Source organism: Jaculus jaculus, chromosome 8 (genome assembly GCF_020740685.1).
Source record: "Jaculus jaculus isolate mJacJac1 chromosome 8, mJacJac1.mat.Y.cur, whole genome shotgun sequence".
NCBI classification, from domain to species: domain Eukaryota; kingdom Metazoa; phylum Chordata; class Mammalia; order Rodentia; family Dipodidae; genus Jaculus; species Jaculus jaculus.
In genome coordinates this window covers 47627182-47648522 of record NC_059109.1, presented here as the reverse complement: position 1 = coordinate 47648522, position 21341 = coordinate 47627182, and the positions used below count along the sequence as shown (strand labels likewise).

The following is a 21341-nucleotide window of genomic DNA, read 5'->3' as shown; positions in this document are numbered from 1 at the left end:
CTTTTCTCGCATCTGATTTGTTGGAGCACCTCGGTGACGGTGACATGTTTCCATCTGAGAACAGCCTGAGGCAGCTCTGGTGTTATTCCAAATGATTGAAACTGCCATCTTGCTGACTTTCCCTTGGGCAGTGCAAAGCCTGTTTGCTTTTGTGTTCATTTCACATGCTTCCTTTGAGTTAGCCTGGCAGGACATCATTGCTGCATTTGGCCAGGAAAAGCCAATTTATGTTTGCCTAGTATGTATCTCAAAGTCTCTGTGTCATCAATACTTAGATTATTAAGCTTACAATAGTTATAGCAAACTACTCCTATTTTCTTTTTTCAAAAAATCTCTAAATGTCTTATGATGCCTTCACTGTAAATTATATATTTTAAAAATCTTAATTTTATAAATTGAACCTAAGGTTTAATGTTTCATATTTTCAGTATTGGGGATTAAACCCAGGACTAGGCAAACAGCCTACACTAGGCTACCTTCCCTGCCCTTTATATTCATAATGACATTTTATACAAGAAATTCAAGGAATATGTATTTGGAGTTTCACAAAGCAAAAGTCAAATACTTAGTATCTTGCTAATAATCTTTAGTCCACGAGTCTCTTAAGATACCTGTACTGATCTCACTTTGAGATAACTCAGCATTGTCTAAAGGTGTAAAGAGGTAAACATCTCAGACCCTACTCCCTAAATTTTGTACACATGAACATTTCTGTATGTGTCAGCTATGGTTTGGTCCCAGAAAAATTACATTGCACTACTTTAAGGATGTTCTTAAAACCTTTGTTGAACTGCTGTGGCAAAATATGCCAGTGTATAAAATACTCTTTGAAATACTTTACCCTGCACAATATGTCATTTATTGGACAAAGGAAGACAGGAAGAAAAAATATGATAACAAGTCAGAGCTGTGCTACTGCCCTGCCTAAGTATATTTTTAAGTTTCTAAAAGATAAGAATATATTATCTACTAGTATGTTCTCCGGTGTACCTTACATACTAATGCTTAATAAAGATGGTATCCATGAATTGTGGTTTTGCACACCAGTCTTTGAACTTGTGATTGCCTCAGCATCTTTGCAAGGCTATTGTCCAGAACATTCATCCTTCAAGTCTTTGTAAAGCCTTTTCATGGCATTTGTCAGTGACTAACTATTTTTCCTCCTTTGAGAAGACTGAGTTATTTAAAATATGTATTGTTATTTACAATCACATACCCTATTTTAATTTGCAGGGCAACACTTCTGTGTTACTATGATTGCTTATCAGTTCATTATTTCCTCAACCTCATTTCCAAAATATTAGCTTCCCAAAAGTCAGGACATACTTTGATTTGTTTACAACTAAATCCACAACATATGTAGTAGATGTTCCATAAATGCTTGGTAAATATTAAAGTAATTTGTAAAAGCACTTTAGAAGTAAAGTTTTAGACACATGTATTTTCTTTTGCTTTGTCATTAGCTCTCAAAATTGTATTTATGCCTGTACTATATACAGTGCATATATAATTCTCAAAGTCACACTTCTGTAGTTATTAGGATTAGATCCAGAGCTTCTGACTCCCTATGCAGAATAACAGTAAAATCTAATGTGCACAGGAACTCTGCTAATTATTATAATTATAAAAATAAGTTTTTTGAGTGTATTCTTAGGACTAAGACAAGTGCTTTAAAGTATTAATAGAGCCACCATGTACTATTATTTTACGGTTGAGGGAATTTAAAGTTCAGAGATGTCACTAAATTTATTTTACTCAGTGTTACTTATCTTACTCCATATCATATAAATCCATATCTGTTTTATTCTAAAGCATGTGCCCTTAACTACTGTCCCAGTGAGTACAGACAGCCTATATCTTCAAAGTGTACTATAGATTTCCAACATCATATTTGTCCACTGAATGGCTTTGGCACATAAACCAAAAAACCTCTGTCATAAGAGATTGACCATGAACAATGAATTTTTTTTAATTTAAGGCACAGAAAATACATGAGTGTGATCTATACAGATGTGAGAATGTACATATACATTCTCACATCTGTATAGATGTGTGTGTGTATGTGTATACATACATATATATATATATATATATATATATATATATATATATATATGGCACTAAAGTTTAAAATCCTTTTGTCCTAGCAAGTATCTGATTGGTTTTTATGAAGTACATTGAGAAATTAAGTTGCATTGATCATGTAAAACAATGCTATTTTGCAAGTGTGAATATTTCTTTACCTTTTCCTTATTTAGAATCTGATATGTGTTTTGTTATGTAAAAAAAAAATCCCTATAACATCTTTTTCTTGTTGTTTTGTTTTTCGAGGTAGAATCTCATTTTAGCCCAGGCTGACTTGGAATTCACTGTGTAGTCTCAGGGTGGTCTCTAACTCATGGCGATCCTCCTACCTCTGCCTCCTGAATGCTGGGATTAAAGGTGTGTACTACCATGCCCGACTGAAACTTTTTTTAAACTCTGTGTGTGTGTGTGTGTGTGTGTGTGTGTGTGTGTGTGTGTGTGTGTGTGTGTGTGTTCATACCTGGGCCTCCTGCTACTGCAAACAAATGCCAACACATACACCATTTTTTTGTAGCTATCTTTAAATGAGTACTGGGGGATTGAACCCAAGTTGGCAGGTTTTGATACATCTGCCCAACCCTAATACACCATTTGTATAAGATTTCTAAATTCTGTATAAGGCTGATGAAGTATTCTACACAAAGAAACACAGTTCCCTTGTTTCAGAAGTACACCCAATCTCATCTCAGTGATTTTTATTCATTCAAGTTCTACATTCTCTATCTTCGCAAATACTGATTTGATCACAACTAGCTAACATGCTTTTGTATTATAAAGTTTTCTTTAAAAAATTTTGTCTTTGGTTTTTTGAGTTAGGGTTTCTCTCTCTAGCCCAGGCTGACCTGGAATTCACTATGTAGTCTCAGGCTAGCTTCAAACTCACAACAGTCCTCCTACCTCTGCCTCCCAAATGCTAAGATTAAAGGCATGTGCTACCAGGCCCAGCTGTTTTTCTAAAATTTATGTGTTATCTTTGAAGCAAACAATTACCCTGTGAGATAATTAATATATGGCTACCTCATGAATTTAGTTTTTAAATACTTACTCCTTGCCTTACTTTCTTCATATTTGGTTCCAATTAAGATCTGATTCATTGTTATGAAGAATTTGTCTTTTGAAAATGTTTTATTTGATAGAACAGGCTGGGTGTGGTGGCATGTGCCTTTAGTCCCAGCACTTGGAAGGTAAACTAGGAAGAGCACCTTGAGCTTAAAGCCAGCCCAGAGCTATAGAGCTTTTTTTTTAACCTTAGGAAACAACAACAGCCAAAAAATAAAGAAAGTAATAAATCTTGTTGTCTGAAAACTATCTCTTAAGAAAATTAAACAATAAATTTGATTTTGCATTGTGCTTTAAGTCTTTACATATAATGTAACTGAATATTTTGTAAAAGATTTTCTACAATTAAAAAATATCAAGAAATTTTCAAAAAATTCTTCCTTAAGAAAATATTAAATATAATTTTTTTTACATTTTTAAATGTAGGATTGGGGACCAGAGAAAGTCGGGTACAATGGCAAAAATGTTAGCCCCAGAATTAGTAAAACAGCTCTCTAATTAGAAATGAAATCTGGCAAAGTTAATACTGCCTTAAGTATACCTCAGTGGACATTTTGTAGTATAGGCTTTTCAGGCCCTTTCATCTTGTATAGTGATGTTCTAGAAGTCATTCCTCAACATAAATAACACCTGAAACTTTTGGGTATGTTTTTTATTTAATTCAATTGTTATTGTTATTCTAGCCTGCAAAATAAGTGTCATGGTATAATTTTTTAGAATATCTTACTTATTTGAGAGATAGAAAGATGAAGAGAGGGCTGGAGAAATGACTTAGCAGTTAAGGCATTTGCCTGCAAAGCCAAAGGATCCTGGTTCAATTCTCCATGACCCATGTAAGCAAGGGGGCACATGCATCTGGAGTTTGTTTGCATTGGCTAGAGGCCCTGGTGCACCCATTTTCTCTTTCTCTCTCTCGCCTCTTTCTCCCTCTTAAATAAATAAATAAATAAATAAATAAATAAATAAATAAATAAATAAATAAATAAAATAAAATATATTTTTTAAAAAAGATGGAGAGAGAGGCAGGCAGATGGAGAGAATGGGTGCACCAGGACCTCTAGCTGCTACAAACTCCAGGCTCATGTGCCACTTTGTGTATCTGGCTTTCGTGGGTACTGGGGAATCAAACCTGGGTCCTTAGGCTTTGCAGGCCTAACCACTAAGTCATCTCTCCAGCCCTCGTTGTCTCATTTTTATACATATATATACTTTATTCCTATTTTGATTGTTTGTTGCTTGGTTTTGTTTTCTTGATTTTTTTGTGAAGTAGGGTCTCACTCTAGCCCACAGGCTGACCTGGAACTCACAATGTAGTATCGAGCTGGCCTCAAACTCACAGAGATCCTCCTACCTTTGCCTCCTGAAAACTGGGATTAAAGGTGTGCACACCACATCTGTCATATGTGTACTTTATTCTTACCCCACCCCTACCCTTTTTAAATATTTTACTTATTTATTTGGGAGAGACAGGGAGAAAGAGAAAAATAGAGAGAGAATGTAACAAGGCCTCCTGCTACTGCAAACGAACTCTGGACACACACGCCACTTTGTGCATCTAGCTATTTATTTTAAAAGACATTGTGGTGTTGGTGCAAATGCTTGGATCTTTCATCTGAGTATTCTTGCACAGCTGGTTTCTGTTGCTGCTCCTACTAAGTTAGGGGGTCTTTTGGTGATTTGCACTATAGCTGTGGTGGAACACTTAAGACAGATTCTTGGTGTAGTTAAAGGTCACTAGGACATGATGTAATAAGCTGCTCATTTACAAGATCATTGTGACGGGTCAGTGCTGCAGCATGCTATGAACTCCCCTTGCTGAGCCTGTAAATAAATGGGGCAGGTTATTATCAGTAAGCAAAGGAAAAAAGCTAAAAATTTTGTTTATTATTATAAAAATTAAATGTAGTAGTGCCATATTCTTGACATGAGTAATCATAAAATTATCAGCAAAGGGAAAATTGTTTATATGTATGTAGCATATATGTAAGTGCCCAGAAATCTACAACACTGTATGTTCAATCATCCTTTACTACTATGAGATATCAAAATTGTTAAGATTTATATAGTGTACTTTTTCTGTATTGAAGTTCAAAACTTGTCATTGTTAGGTAGTGGTTAGTTTTAATTATCTTTCATAACATTTTCAGTTCTTATAGGTGGCAAAAGAAAATTGGTTGTTCAGTAAAATGCTTTTAATAAAGACTGTTGGTGCAATGAAAGGTCTCTTGTCCATGTCATGATAATGGAATATTCTATACTGAACAGTCACCAGAAATTTTAGTTTCAAAATACAAAATTGTAAGGACTGGAGATTTGGTTCAGTAGTAGCGTACTTGCTTAGCATGTGTAAAGTCTGTGCTCATTGCCATAGAAGGATCCGATTGAAACCATTCTAATAGACTATTCGGCACATCACTTCATAGCTTCTTCCCTCCACATTTGAACATGCAGATACACAGCAAGCTTAATTGGTGGAGGGTCATAGGGGCAGGATCACTGTGTACTATCAAAAATGGCAACATGAAAGTATTAGTAAATGGTAATAAAAAAAAACTTTGGCTTAAATAAAACTAATCGACAAGCCAAGCATCGTGCCACACACCTGTAACTCCAGCACTCAGCAGGGTAAGGCAGGAGGATTGTAAATTTGTAGCCAGTCTAAGATACATAGGAAGAAGTGATCTGCAAAAAGAAAAAAGAAAAAAAACTTCCTAATGGGTTTGGTTGAAGAGTCAAATATAGTCTTTAAAAACTAGGACTGGTTGAGCTATAAAAATACTAAAGCTGGTCATAATGAAGTGGAATGAATTCTTGTAATTTAGCTCTCAAATGCCCACTCTGAAGTTTTGTTGTTTTTCACTGTATTACTTTAATAAAGTGGAAAACATGTATTTATGGAATCTCTTATAATGTGCATAAGCTTTGAATTCATGTGCTTTTTTAGGGACATAAGTGCTACAAACTTAGGTCTATCTTATTAATCATCATATCCCACTTTGCTAATTCAATACCTCATTATGTAAATGCTTAATAAATACTGAACAAATAAATGAGATGTCCTTTTAACACTACTTAACCATTATAGTGTGACTAAAATTTCACCATTATTGACTACACTGAATTGTGGTGCCAATACAGTTTTCCTTGTATGGTTGACATGATTCTAAGGTTTTTAAAAATATTTCATTTATCTATTTATTTGAAAGAGAGAGAAAAAATTAGACAATGGGTACACCAGGGCCTCCTGCCCCTGCAAACAATCTCCAGATACATGTGCGTCTGTGCAGCCATGGGTAATGGGGAATCGAACCTGGTCTTTAAACTTTGAAGGGTGCACCTTAACCACTGAACCATTTCTCCGGCCCTCATTCTAAGGTTTTACATAAGTAAAATAGCCTTCAACAAATACCTGATAACATAATGAATTATTTTAGGTAAATGAAGTAGAACAGGTAAACTATTAAATTTAAACTAGATTTGTCAGGGCTGGGGAAATGGCTTAGCAGTTAAGGCATTTGCCTGTGAAGCCTAAGGATCCCAGTTCAGTTCCACAGGACCCACATAAGCCAGATGCACAAGGGAGCACATGTGTCTGGGGTTCATTTGCAGTGGCTAGAGGCCCTGGCACACCCGTTGTGTCTCTCTCTGTCTCTCTGTCTCTCTGTCTCTCTGTCTCTCTCTCTCTCTCTCTCTCTCTGCCTGTTTCTCTCTCAAAGAAAGAAAGAAAGAAATTAAAAAATTAAGTAGATTTGTGAAAGTCTTCCAGAACAAACAAGAATCAATTTTAATTTCCTCATTCAAATCCCTATACTTTCTAATCCCTTTTGACCTGGAAGTTGCCTGTTAGTTTTCCAAATTTTATGTGATAAGTATAGTTGATTTTATTAACTATAATAAAATCTGCACTTTTAAAAGAAAAAATATAAAAAATCTGGAAAATTCTTGAGTTGTGATAATTATATAAAATGGAATTTAAAGACAATATTTTACATGTTCTTCATATACTTTAGGGAGCTAAGGAAATGGCTCAGTGGACAAAAAGCTCACCACTTAACTTTGAATGCCCAAGTTTTACCTTCAGCCCCAGGGTAAAAAGCAAGAAGACAGGCTGAGGAGATGGTTAAGGTGTTTGTGGTGGTTTGATTCAGGTGTCCCCCATAAACTTAGGTATTCTGAATGCTAGGTTCCCAGCTGATGGAGATTTGGGAATTAACGCCTCCTGGAGGGAGTGTATTGTTGGGGTGGGCTTATGAGTATTATAGCCAATGTCCAGTGTTTGGCACACTCTCCTGTTGCTATTGCCAACCTTATATTAGCCAGGGAGTGATGTCGACTCTCTGCTCATGCCATCATTTTTTCTGCCATCATGGAGCTTCCCTCTCAAGCCTGTAAGCCAAAATAAACCTCTTTTTCCCAAAAGTTGCTATTGGTTGGGTGATTTCTACTAGCAACATGAGCCTGACTGCAACAGTGCTTAACTGCAAAACCTGAGGATCCAGGTTCAATTCCCTAGTACCCAGGTAAGCCAGCTGCACAAGGTGGAACATGCATCTGAAGTTCGTTTGCAGTGGCTAGAGACCCTGACCTGCTCATTCTCTCTCTCTCTCTCTCTCTCTCTCCCTCTCTGTATATACATACATTATATATATGTGTATATATATATATATATATATATATATATATATATATGTATGTATTTGTGTCTCAAATAAATTAATTAAATATTTAAAAAAAATTTAAAGCCAGAGCCATGAAGGGTTTCCATAATCCTAGCACTCTGATGAGGAGATGAGAGACTAATAAGAGGTTTTCTGGAAGCTGTCAACTAGTACAGCAAAAACAACATGAGAGCAAGAGGGAGAGAAACCCATCCTCAAATGAGTTGATCTCAAATGAGTTGATCCAGTAAGAATGGACCTGAAAGTTACCTGACCTCCAAATGCACACTGTGATATGTGTGCTTCCACACTTATACACAGGAACACAGATGCACATGCATATGAACACAAAAACCTTAAAATATATACTTCAACGGTAAAGTAATTTCTTTTTTTTTTCTTTTTATTTATTTGACAGAAAGAGAGAAATAGGCAGGGAGAGAGAGAGAATGGGCATGCCAGGGCCTTCAGACACTGTAAATGAACTCCAGATGCATGTACCACCTTGTGCATCTGGCTTACGTGGGTCATGGGGAACTGAACCTGGGTCCTTTGGCTTTGCAGGCAAGCACCTTAACCACTAAGCTATTTCTCCAGCCTTGTAAAGTAATTTCTATACATTCCGTAACATGGAATCTAAGACTGTGGAAGATCATCCATTTGACCTCTAGTGCACATGTAAACAACAAATTCCATTGTGCTTCCTTAGTTGGGTTACTATAGAATCTCCTCCTGGTAAACCATTCTGAACTAAATTTAAAACAAACAAGCAAAAAAAAAAAAAAAGAAGAAGAAGAAAGAGAGAGGGAGAGAGAAAGAGATCTGGAGAGATGGCTTAGCAGTCAAGGCACTTGCCTGTAGAACCTAAGGACCCAGGTTCAGTTTCTCAGTACCCTTGTAAAACCAGATGCATAAGGCGACACTCACATCTGGAATTCATTTGCAGTGGCTGGAGGCCATGGTACCCCCGTTCTTTATCTGCATCTTCCTCTCTTTCTTCTTCCTTCCCATTTTCTCATAAAAAATAAATAAAATATTTTTAAAAGATAATTTTATGAAAATCTGTATTTAATTTTTTTTAATTTTAAAAATAAGTTTAGACATTTATAATACATTTGACTTAACAGGTAATTTCATCAAAAAAAAAAAAAACAGAACACATATAATACCTTAAGTATGAACCACTTCTTTCCTTCAGCATTCAATCACTAACATTTTGATCTCTTCCCATTTATTCAAAGGGTTCTTTTAATTTGGTTTATGTAATTGAAAAGGTGTAAAGCCAAGTCTGCCCCTGTTACATTAGCACACAAAGTTAATGATCTGTGGCTGCATGTTTTGCCTGGCTCAGTGGTAAGAATACTTAACTGCACAAGCATTAAGACCTAAGTTCAATCCCTGGCATCTATATAAAATCCAGGTGTAGCATGCAGCCTTTAATCTCAGTGCTGAAGGGTTGGAGACAGGAGGATCTTTGGGTATCCCAGGTCAATCCCTCTAGCCAAAATAATGTTCCAGGCTCAATAAGAGATTCTGTTTAGGAAAATAAAGTGGAAGAGCAATAATGAATACTCCCACAAAAACCTTTCTTTTTTTGAATTATTTATTTTAAAATAATGTATACACATAATCATTTAATAAGGTTATTTGAAAATAATCTCTAGATTTTCTCAGGTTGCATGAATATCTTTTGAGACTATTAAGCTTCATAATAGGTAAAAATTGGTAGAGCTTAAAGAACCTACTGTGTTTACATATTCCCTTTGTAGTCCTGTGGGTCTCACTCGCCTCTCTCAGGTTCTTCAAGTGACACAATCTCCTGTCCTGTAGGACTATTCTATTTCCTAAAGCATTTACATAAATTACTATTTTTCTAGGTACTATCGCCAAACTCACAATAAATACCTAGTATATGAGGAACAATTAGTATTTGTATATATATATAATGTGTTCATATATATATATTTTTTTAGGTGTAGTTAGATTTATATTTCTTTTATAGAACATTATACATATAATAATTTTATAGTGTATGTTATACATTTCACTACAATCTTAAGCATGGAGTCCATAAAATTTTAATACTATTCCTTAAAGGAACTTTTTAGTACTTTTAAATAAAATTTTTATCAACTAAAAATATTATATAATGATTACTAATTCTGTTGTGAAAGGGCCTTGTTATGAATCATAAGTTCATACAGCCTAACTGTTAATATTAAATATTAAAATTCAGTATTTATTAGTCCCATACTCTAACCAACTGAGTTAACTGGCCACACTAAAATTCATTATTTATTTGTAGCATGTTTGAATGCATGATAACTAAAAGTGATAAAAAGCAAATATGGTAATTTTCAATTTACTTTATCTACTATATTAAGTAACATTTTACTGTATAATAAATGTAGCAAAATCTAGCATAAATTTCTGATATCAGAATATTAAGAAGATTACAGGTATATTTCTTAGAAGCATTAATTTTACCAGCAGAAACACTCATTGTCTCGCCGTACCTACACTTAATAGCCAAATTAGAACAGTTCAGTTCTGTAGCATTGTGCATCCAGAAGCCTTGTTTACTTGTATTTAACTGTAGAAATTTCTTGTGCAAGGAAACAAAGTTATACTCAAGCTTTATATGAATTGTTATTATGTTTAAAGTAATGTTTGGCCTGGTTGAGACATTTGTAAAAGTCACACTTAAATTTAAGTAGGAATGCTTTGGCATTTTATTTAGCAAATTTAAATGAAAGCATTTTTATTCAAATGAAATTGCCATTATTTAGGCGAAGGCACATTGTGGTATTTTTTAATAAGTATGTAAAGACCATTGTTCTTACTACTTGAAAAAAATTTTAATTAGGCAAAATAAAACTCTTTTTCCAAGATATTTATGATATAGGCTAGAAAAGAAGGTGGCATGAACCACACAAAAAGAACTCAACAATGTTTTCAGCCTAATAAAAATGTTGTAAAAATACTTGTAAGCTTGAAAATCACACTAGCTATTCTTGTTTCAGATTCTGTTTAATATATTGTTCAGTATGATTTTATAATAAACAGATTACCCCTTGAACAGGAATTAAGAATAAAGCTGCCAGGAGGGGTTTTGTTGTCAGAGGAGTTCCCGCCTCATGTTTTGTAAGAGATTTCATGGTCCCATTGTAAAGAGTAGATGATTTAAAACGTGTTCCCAAGATAAACTTTCCCATTGTCATTAATGAGGATGGATAATAGTGAGTGACAAGTGCATTAGGAGTGACACAGAAAGAGCTGTTAGATTTGTCAGAGCGTATCACTTCAGTCATTGACACTTGGGGACATTCTTGTTATGGCTATTTGGTGGAAGGAGTGTCTGATTTAAAGATACCAAAGTTTATGTTGCTAATAGAATAATGTACTTACAATTTATAAATGTTTTTCCCATGTTTACAAAATATATGGAAAGCTACTATGTAGGTTAATTAAGTCCGCTCACATTTTAAGTTAATGTTTTTAAAAAAATTCCTGACTTTTTCCTAAGCAAGTCATCAAAATCCCTAAGATTTAATTGTCAAATATGTCCACAAACTAAGTTTGTCTTCTAAAAACTATTTCTTAGAATATCCAACTAAAAGAAAAATATCAAACTAAACAACTTTTTTTAAAGGCTGCCTTATTTCTGTATGCAAAAGGGGATTCTTGCTCTGCATCCCCTTGACAATGAAGATTGCCAAATAAGAAAATACATATGACCTATGTCACCTCTCCAGAGACTCATTACTTCATAGAAACATTTTAAACATGTTATAGTAAACACTTCCGGTATTAAGAAAATACGGGTAATCTATGTTACCTCTCCAGAGATTCATTACTTTATAGAAACATTCTAAACATGTGACAGTGAACACTTCTGGTATTAAGAAAGTACATGTAATCTGTGTTACCTTTCCAGAGATTCATTACTTTATAGAGACATTCTAAACACACAACAGTGAACACTTCTGGTATTAAGAAAATACATGTGACCTATGTTACTTCTCCAGAGATTCATGACTTTATAGAGATATTTTTAAACAGGTGATAGTGAACATTTCTTGCCTTAAGAAAATACATGTGACCTATGTTACTTCCCCAGAGATTCATGACTTTATAGAGACAGTCTAAACATGCAACAGTGAACACTTCTGGTACTAAGAAAATATATGTGATCTATGTTACCTCTCCACAGATGTATTACTTTATAGAGACATATATACATCAAACAGTGAACATTTCTGGTTTTTAACGTGATTCCAAACTGCAGGCTACCTCTCAGGTTTGATTTTGAGCATGCAAGTTGGTCGTTTTTTTTTTCTCCAGGATTCATCTTTCTTGCTGCCAACCAAATTCTGTCTCTGTGTGCCTTTTTGACACTAATAATGACTGAGTCTTTGTTCATTTGAGTCCAAGATTTCCCAGGTGGCAGTTTGGTATTGGGATAAACTATCTATCATGATTACATACCACTAAAGACAAAATTGAGATTAATGCATACCACTAACCAAACCAGCCTATAACTGAAATTATACTTCATAGCTTAGCTCTTCTTGATGAGCCTGAGGGGAACATAGCTATAGACTGTCCCTGGGAGGACATGGCGAATGCTCCACATGCTAGGGGGAGTCCTTTAATTTGTGACGCAAAACTTCAGCTGTCGCTGTGACGTAAGAGTGCTTCGCTCTGGTCTTTGCTTTTTACAGTCTTGGGAATTGACCCTCGTACATGCTATGCAAGCACTCGACCACTAAACTGCGCCTCCATTCAATTGATATAATTTTCAATAGCATTATTTCTATAATATAGAACTTTATATACAAGAATATTTGATAAACACTTCCAGCCATTTTAAGTACGATAAGTTTTACTGTGTATTATAAAAATATAGTCATTTTTAGAAATCCTTATGCTTCCTCAAATGTTCTGCTATTTATATGCTACAATTATCGTATATTAAAAGTTTCCTTTAGTAGCCAACCCTCAGCCATACATATATATCACTTTGAGAACCTCTCAAGGCTGCTTTTTGTTTGCTTCATTGCTTGGCTTTGGATGCTTTTGAGACAGGGTCTCATTACATAGCCTCAGCTTGCCTCAAGCTCACAGTGGTCCTCCTGATATAGTCTCCTGAGTACTGGAATGACAGGAATGTGCCACACTACCTAGTTTTCAATAATTTTATATTATGAAAATGTTTCTCAGGAGAGTTGATATTATTTTAACATAAATGTTTTTTCTTTTCAAAGCAAGTTCCAAGTCACTATTGCTTTAAAAATGGTTTTGAATAATAACAACAAATTAAACACTGAGCCAAAATACACTTAATTTTTTAAAAGATTTTATATGTAGATTTAATTTGTATATTTATCAGTTAGCATTAAATTTGAACCAAATGAACACAGATTCAAGTTGGTAAAGACAAAATTGAGATTAATGCAAGTATTTGGAGAGTAAAGTAAGTTTTCATAAACCATGTATAGATATCTTTGTTATAAAGCAGAATCTATTTTAGTCTGTCATGGATAAATGAAATTTCATTCTACCTGATGACAGATATTCACATAGCCTGAGATGTCTAGCCAGGAGAATTCTGTTAGGTCATCAGAGCAAGCATGTACAAGTTTATTCCTAATTGCCTTTATCTTTAACTAGTCTCTTATTCTCAAATAAAGATTTCCTTTTCATAGCATTTTTTAATTCTTTTGGGGGGAGATATTTCAAGTGAGGGTCTTGCTCTAGCCCATGTTGTCCTAATATTCACTACATAGTTTCAGGCTGGACTTGAACTCACTGCAAAGCTCCTACCTCTGCATCCTGAGTGCTGGGATTAAAGGAATACGCCACCATAAACGCCACATTTTTAATTCTTTATTGACAATACATACTTAGTTTTGGGTAATCCTTCCTCTGCTTCTCCCCTTTCCCTGACCCTTTACCTGTTTCCACTTGAGACCTACAACTTTTCCTCCCCTTGTCTCTTGATGCCTCCCCTACAGTCCACTATCATGTGCTCCTTTTAAGTTTCATGGAGCTGCGCACAGTCATAGTGACACACATACATATAAAAGTACTAAACTAGGCTCCACATATAAGAGCGAACATGTCATATTTTCATTTGTATAACTACTTTACTTTACCTAAAATAATGTTTTCTACCCTTATCTATTTCTAGCAAATTTTATAATTTTATTTTTCACTATAGCTAGATAGAATAACACTGTGTGTCTGTCTGTCTGTCTGTCATTTTCATTGTCCATTTTTCCACTGAAGGGTATCTAAGCTGATTCTATCTCCTTGCTATTGAATGAGTAATGTTTACAGCAGTAAACATTGATGAACACGTATTTCTCTATTAGGGTGACTAGTCCTTTGGGTATATGGATATGTGTCCAGGAATGGTGTAGCTGGGTCATATACTAATTAGATTTTTAGCTCTTTGAAAAACCTCACCCTGATTTCTGTATTGGGTTCACCAGTTTACACTTCTACCAGCAGTGTTGCTGCTCTCACTCACCTTCTTCAGCATTTGTTGTTACTGTTCTGGTGACAAAAGCCCTCTGACAGCGGTGAGAGAGAATCTCAAAGTAGTTTTAATTTGCATTTCCTTGATGACTAGAAATGTTGAACAAATCTTAAAATATTTTTTGGCTATTTATAGTTCTTTTATTTCTTAAGAAAACTCTGTTCACTTCTTTAGCCTGTTTTGGGGGACAGGCTATTTGTTTTGGTGTAGGAATCTTTGTTTTGTTGTTATTTAGTTTCTGTGGTTCTTTGTATGTTCTAGATACTACTACTCTGTCAGATATATACCCAGCAAAGTTCTTCTTCCAGTCGGTCTCAGCCCCCAGTTGTTTCCTGTGCTGTAGAGAAGCTTTTTTTTTTTTTTTAAGAGAGAGATTGGGAGACAAAGAGAGAATGGCATGCCAGGGTCTCAGCCACTGCAATTAAACTCCAGACACTTCCACCACCTAATGGTCATGTGCAACCTTGCATTTGCCTCACCTTTGTGTGTCTGGCTTACATGGAATCTGGATAGTCAAACATGGGTCCTTCAGCTTCACAGGCAAGCACCTTAAATGCTAAGCCATCTCTACAGCCCCTATAGAGAAACGTTTTAACTTAATGAGACCCCATTTGTCAATTGTTGGCTTTATTTCTTGGGTGACCAGAATCATTTTCAGAAAGCCCTTACCCAATCTGTATCATGAAGAGTTTCCTCTACTTTTTCTCCCAATAGTGTCAGAAACGCTGTTCTTATATTAAAGTCTTTGATCTACTTGGAGTTGGTTTTGTCAAATATGAAAAATAAGGATCTGGTTTTCTTCTTCTGCACGTACCAGTTTTCCCAGCAGCATTTGTTAACAAGCTATCTCTTTTCCTATGAGTATTTTGGGCATTTATATCAAAACTCTGGTGGCTATAGCTGCACATGTTAAAGTCATGATCTTCTATTCCATTAATGCAAATGTCTGTTTTGGGTTGGTTTCTTGCTATTTTTGTCACTGTGAACTTGAAATCAGGTATGATGTAATGCTTCTCACCATTATTTTTGCTCAGGATCGCCTTGGCTATCCAAGAACTTTGTACCTCCAAATGAATTTTTAAGTTTTTTTTTTCTGTTTCTGTCACAAATACTGTTGGAATCTTTATAGAGATTGAGTTGAATCTTCTTATTTCTTTGCATAAGATAGTCATTTTAACTGTATTGATTATTCCAATTTATCAGCATAGGAGATTTTTTCGTCTTCTAGTAACTTCTTCAATTTTTCTCTTGGATATTAAATTTTCATAACAGAGGTCATTTATTTCCTTGTTGGGTTTATTCTTGTTTTTGGTACTAGTGGTGTTCGTGTTAGAGGCATGTGTAAATGGAGCTGCTTCCCTGCTCTCAACCACACCTGGTTTGCTACTGGTATACAGGGCAGGAAGACTACAGATTGTTGTATATTAATTTTGTAACCTGTCACTTTCCTGAAAGTGCTTATCAGTTTTAAGAGTTTTGTGGTAGAGTTGTTAAGGTCTCTTACCTACAAGATCAAATAGTCTACAAATGAGGATAATTTGGTATCTTCCTTTCCTACTTATATCCCTTGCACTTGCTTCTTTTGTCTTGTTCTAGCTAAGATTTCAAGCACTATATTAAATAAAAATGGAAAAGATGGACTCCCTGATTTTAATGGAAATGTCTTGAGTCTTTCCCCATGTAGTATACATACACACAAAAACATATGTATGTATGTATAGTATACATACAAATATATTCTGGATCCCAAAAGTAATCAGATGGGGAAAATCAAATTTATACATTGATTTATACATTATGCATTGTAAGCTTAATTTTGTGCTAAATCTTTGATCTGTTCATCTTATTATACTTAGTTACTTCTCCCGTCTAATTATAAGATCTATAAATGTACTTTTTGTTATTGTATCTTTTTTAAATAAAATTACTTTTATTTTTTCCACAAATATCTATTTTCTAATCAGAAAACTTGATACTACATTGCTTTACAGTAAAATTCAATGATAATTGTTGAATAGTTATATTCCCAAAGTGTAATTGCATCATTTGAAAAGCAAAATTGGTTCATATTAAATTTAAATAATAATAAAATTTTAATGATATGTAAATAATGTTTTGGTTTGCAGATTTAATATGACCTTTTAGAGCACTCATGCTTTGATATAGCTAAATGCCTACTCATAATATGCCATAAATCCTACATTTAAAAAAATATGTGACAATTGGAGCTGGTAAGATGGCTCAGCATTTGAAGGTACTTGCTAGCAAAGCCTGATGGTCGAGGTTCTATTTCCCAGTACTCCTGTAAAGCCAGATGCACAAAGTGGAGTATGCATCTGGAGACTGTTTTCAGTGGCAATCAAATAAATAAAATCTTTTTTAAAAAAATAGCAAAAAAGTAAGATGGTTATGTCATTTAGTAAGCATATGATATAAAATACTCTGAAAAACATCTAAGCATCATCACATAAGGCAAAATTAACTGTCATCTTCAGATAACTTCTAATAAATTGATTGGCAGCAGTCATCACTTATTCCACTGTTATTTAAAATAATTACCTTTGCTTTTGATATCAGGGTGGAATTTGATTTGGTGCCATGTGTGTGTGTCAGTCTGTCTATATGAGCCCTACAGACAAAGCTGTAAGAAATATGTCTATATGTCTGATTTCTAATATCTTGACCCACAGTGGAGCAATAACAACTGCTATTTAATATAGTGTATGTATCTAAGTCATTTGAAACTTTAGTACTGATTACACAAAAGTAAAAGCTACTATAAAAGTTTATTAATTCATTTAGTAAATATTATGGAGATATTTTTAGTTGAATTTTTTTGTGTTTGGTTTTTTTGAGGGAGGGTCTCACTCTATCTCAGGCTGACCTGGAATTCACTATGTAGTCTCAGGTTGGCCTTGAACTCACACAGATATCATCCAGCTCTTCCTCTCAAGTGCTGGGATTAAAGGTGGGCACCACCACACTGGCTAGTTGAATTTTTTTTTAAATTTTTGTTCATTTATTTGAGAAAGAGAAAGGGTGCACCAGGTCCTCCAGCCATTGCAAACCAACTCCAGACACAGATGCCACCTTGTGCATCTGGCTTACATGGGTACTGGGGAATCAAACCTGGGTCTTTTGACTTTTCAGGCAAGTGTCTTAACTGCTAAGCTATCTCTCTAACCCATTTTAGTTGAATTTTTAATTTTATTTTTTTTTTGGTTCATTTTTTTCAAGGTAGGGTCTCAGTATAGCCCAGGATGACCTGAAATTCACTACATATTATAATTCCAGGCTGGCCTTGAACTCACAGCAGTCCTCCTCCTTCTGCCTCCCAAGCACTAGGATTAAAGACATATACCACCTTGGGCTGGAGAAATGGATTCATGGATAATGTATTTGCCTGCAAAGCCAAAGGACCCAGGTTCAAATCCTCTAGGACCCATATAAGCTAGCTGCACAAGGTGGCACATGTGTCTGGAGTTCATTTGCAGTGGCTGAAGCCCTGGCATGCCCATTCTCTATCTCTTTTTTTTCTCTCTCTCAAATAAAAATAATTTTAAAAATTAAAAAATAAGGCATGTGCCACCACGCCATTAGTTGAAATTTTAATCTGGTACAGTATTGTTTTTTTTATTTTACTTTATTTTTTAAAATATTTTACTTTTATTTACTTATTTGAGAAAGAGGGAGAGAGAATTGAAATTCCAGGACGTCCAGCCACTGCAAATGAACTCTAGACACATGCACCACCTTGTACATCTGGCTTACATGGGTCTTTGGGAATCAAATCTGGGTCCTTTGGCTTTGCAGGAAACACCTTAACTGTTAAGCCATTTTTCCTGCCCTATTTTATTTTTTAAATATGAAATTTTATGTAAAAAAAAAAATTTGTGTATCTTGTGTAGGGGCCATGCTAATCTTCTCTGTATTATTTCAATTTTAGTATATGTGCTGCCAAAGCAAGCACAGTTGTGTTGGTTTTTTTTTTTTTTTGAGCGTTTTATTATATGAGCATATTACAAATTGTTCATATTCCCATTGGGTCATACTTATATGTTCCCTCTCCCCCACCTCGATTCCACTCAGGGCCCTTGTCAGTTGGATTCTTAATCCATTTCTGATTTGAATTCCATGTTCAGTTCTTGGTTTGCCTTTCTTATTGCATTTAGGTGGTCATGCTTTCTTAGAATTCGTACATGCATTTGATCTTGTCCTCTTTGAGTTCATTCTGCTCTCTCTATTAAATTCTTTTTGAGTCTCTTCCATTTTATTCAGCTGTCTGTTGAGTTCTTTTTGTTGTTTCTCTCCCATTTCATTCACCATTTGTTCATGGCCTCATGAAATGTGTTGAGTATGCTTATTGTAATTGCATTTTGGAATTTCCTCTAAGTAGTTTTTATTGAAGGCCTCCACTATAGGACTAGGCATTCTTGGTGGGGATATCTTGTCCGGGTTTCTTGTTATGTGTTTTGTGTTTGGGGTTGCCCTTCTGGAGATAGTCCTCTTGTCTTGCTGAGAATGCAGCAACAGAAGCTCTTGTGGAGCCCATGTTGAGTGGCATGTTCTCCCTTGCTCAAGGTGGCTATGAGATAATAGTCTGTCCACAGGTCTGGGCTGAGGGTTGTGACCAGATTGGGCATCACTAGTCAAGGAAGCATAGGTGGTCAGGCCAGGGAGTGAGGTCAGCACCAAATAGGCCTTATCCCCAATCCTAGTGTTTGCAAACAAGGATTATATTTATGGGACTGAATAAACGGGGAAGGGAGAGGAATGGGAGAGTGTTCACCTGGAGCCTGGGCGGCCTACTCAGTGCCAGTACTTGGGACTGCAACCTTTTAAGTGTCCCCAGTCACCAAGGAATAGTCAGGCAGGGCATGGCTAGTGTTGTTTATGAAAACCATGTGAAGAGGGCTTCTGGTTCCCTCTTTAGCCTCAGTTTACCTTGAGCTCCATGTGGCAGCTTCAGTCCTCTCTACAGTCTCACAATGGGCCAGTCGTCTATCACTTCCAGGTTTTATATCCTTATTTGGAGTCCTTCTCCATATCCACCTGAAATTAATTTTTAAAAAACTTTAACCTTGGGCTGGAGAGATGGCTTAGCGGTTAAGCGCTTGCCTGTGAAGCCTAAGGACCCCGGTTCGAGGCTCGGTTCCCCAGGTCCCACGTTAGCCAGATGCACAAGGGGGCGCACGCGTCTGGAGTTCGTTTGCAGAGGCTGGAAGCCCTGGCGCACCCTTTCTCTCTCTCTCCCTCTATCTGTCTTTCTCTCTGTGTCTGTCGCTCTCAAATAAATAAATAAATAATTTAAAAAAAAAAAACCTTTAACCTCTAACTCCATGTTTTTTTCTCTCTCCTTTTTCATTCTACTTACCCTTCACTGACAGTGAATCGACTTCCTTCTAAATCTTTAGCATAGTCACCTATTAGAATGTATGTTACTTGATGCATTACAACCTATGAAATAGAATTGATTCAAATTTAAATACATTTTTTGTGAAGTAGGGTCTCATTGTAGCCCAGGCTGACTTGTGTCTCAGGCTAGCCTGGAACTCAAAGCGATCCTCCTACCTCTGCCTCACAAGTGCTGGGATTAAAGGTCTGTGCTGCCATACCCAGCCTTAAATACATTTTTAACTAATCTGTAATATCTATTCCTCTTGTCTCTGTAGACATATTGATCAAAACTCAGGATGACTAGGTAAGGCCAAACCAATGGAGCACTTTAAGTGTACCTTTCAAATAAAGGGGAAGTGCCAAGTTAATAACATCTTCATAACATTGGATAATAATATCCGAGGAGCTTACATAATCATTGTTCCTAGTCAATTGTCATTTATATCTATTATTACTTAAGTGAAACATGATTACTTATTTTATTTAAGATTATTTTGTGATAATTTAAATCATTGTTTAAAATTCAGTTTTCAAAAGTGTCTTGCTGCTATCTTTTCCATTCCTTTAGAGATTGAGGAGCTGCACCTATTTAGAGATGATTTCTCCTTCAAATTGTTATATGTTAAGTGTCATTGTTTTATAAAGAGGAGACTCTTCTCTAAAAATAATAATTTTATGTTACAGATTTCAAAGATGAGAACAAAAACTCACATTGTGATCTGTCTCCTTGACACTTTACAATAATACAATGTTTAAAAAAAAAATCAAGCAGGGAATCTTTGACTTTTTCCATGGCATCAAAGTCATGTTTCTCAGATATTTTCTCTCAATGGAGCATTAAAATATCTACTTTTGGGCTGGAGAGATGGCTTAGCGGTTAAGCACTTGCCTGTGAAGCCTAAGGACCCCGGTTCGAGGCTTGGTTCCCCAGGTCCCGCATTAGCCAGATGCACAAGGGGGCGCACGTGTCTGGAGTTCGTTTGCAGAGGCTGGAAGCCCTGGCGCGCCCATTCTCTCTCTCTCCCTCTATCTGTCTTTCTCTCTGTGTCTGTCGCTCTCAAATAAAAAAAAAATAAAAAAATAAAAATATCTACTTTTATCAATTGTAAAATTGTAATTATATCTTGAAATTTTAAGTTATAATATATTTCTCCAAGAATAGTTTTACATAAACTGATTTTTCTAACTAAGAAAACATAATTACAATTCCTAGTTTATACTAACTCTTTGCTATTTTAGTTAGAGATTTATTGTCTTAATCCATATGCAATGTGTTTATCACTTAGGAAACATTTTTTTTAAAAATAGGTTAGTAATTTTGTATAATGCTATAATTATATCTTTTGTCAGGATAATTATATAAAAGTAAATAAAGGTAGGGCTAAGATAATACCTAATTTAGGATGCCTTTCAGCTCTGTAATGCTTATAATTAAAGATTTCACATGGAAAGTAAGGGGCCTTCCTTTCCTTATACATCAGCCTAATTTTCAAAATAAAACCATGAAAGTTAACTGAATGGTTTCTTGCTTAAACATTTACACATCAAATCAAAACTATCTACTGAGAAGCTTTTCAAAAGTTGTTAATATGCCTTTA

General features: G+C 35.3%; 1 protein-coding gene and 1 non-coding gene across 5 annotated transcripts in view; one reads left to right on the top strand and one right to left on the bottom strand.

The window, feature by feature from the left end:
* Positions 1–21341, top strand: part of Elp4 (elongator acetyltransferase complex subunit 4) — a 214685-nt gene that overhangs the window by 91952 nt on the left and 101392 nt on the right. The window lies entirely within an intron of this gene.
* Positions 18209–18316, bottom strand: LOC123463134. The gene has a single exon (XR_006638743.1). It is a non-coding gene; the product is annotated as a U6 spliceosomal RNA (small nuclear RNA).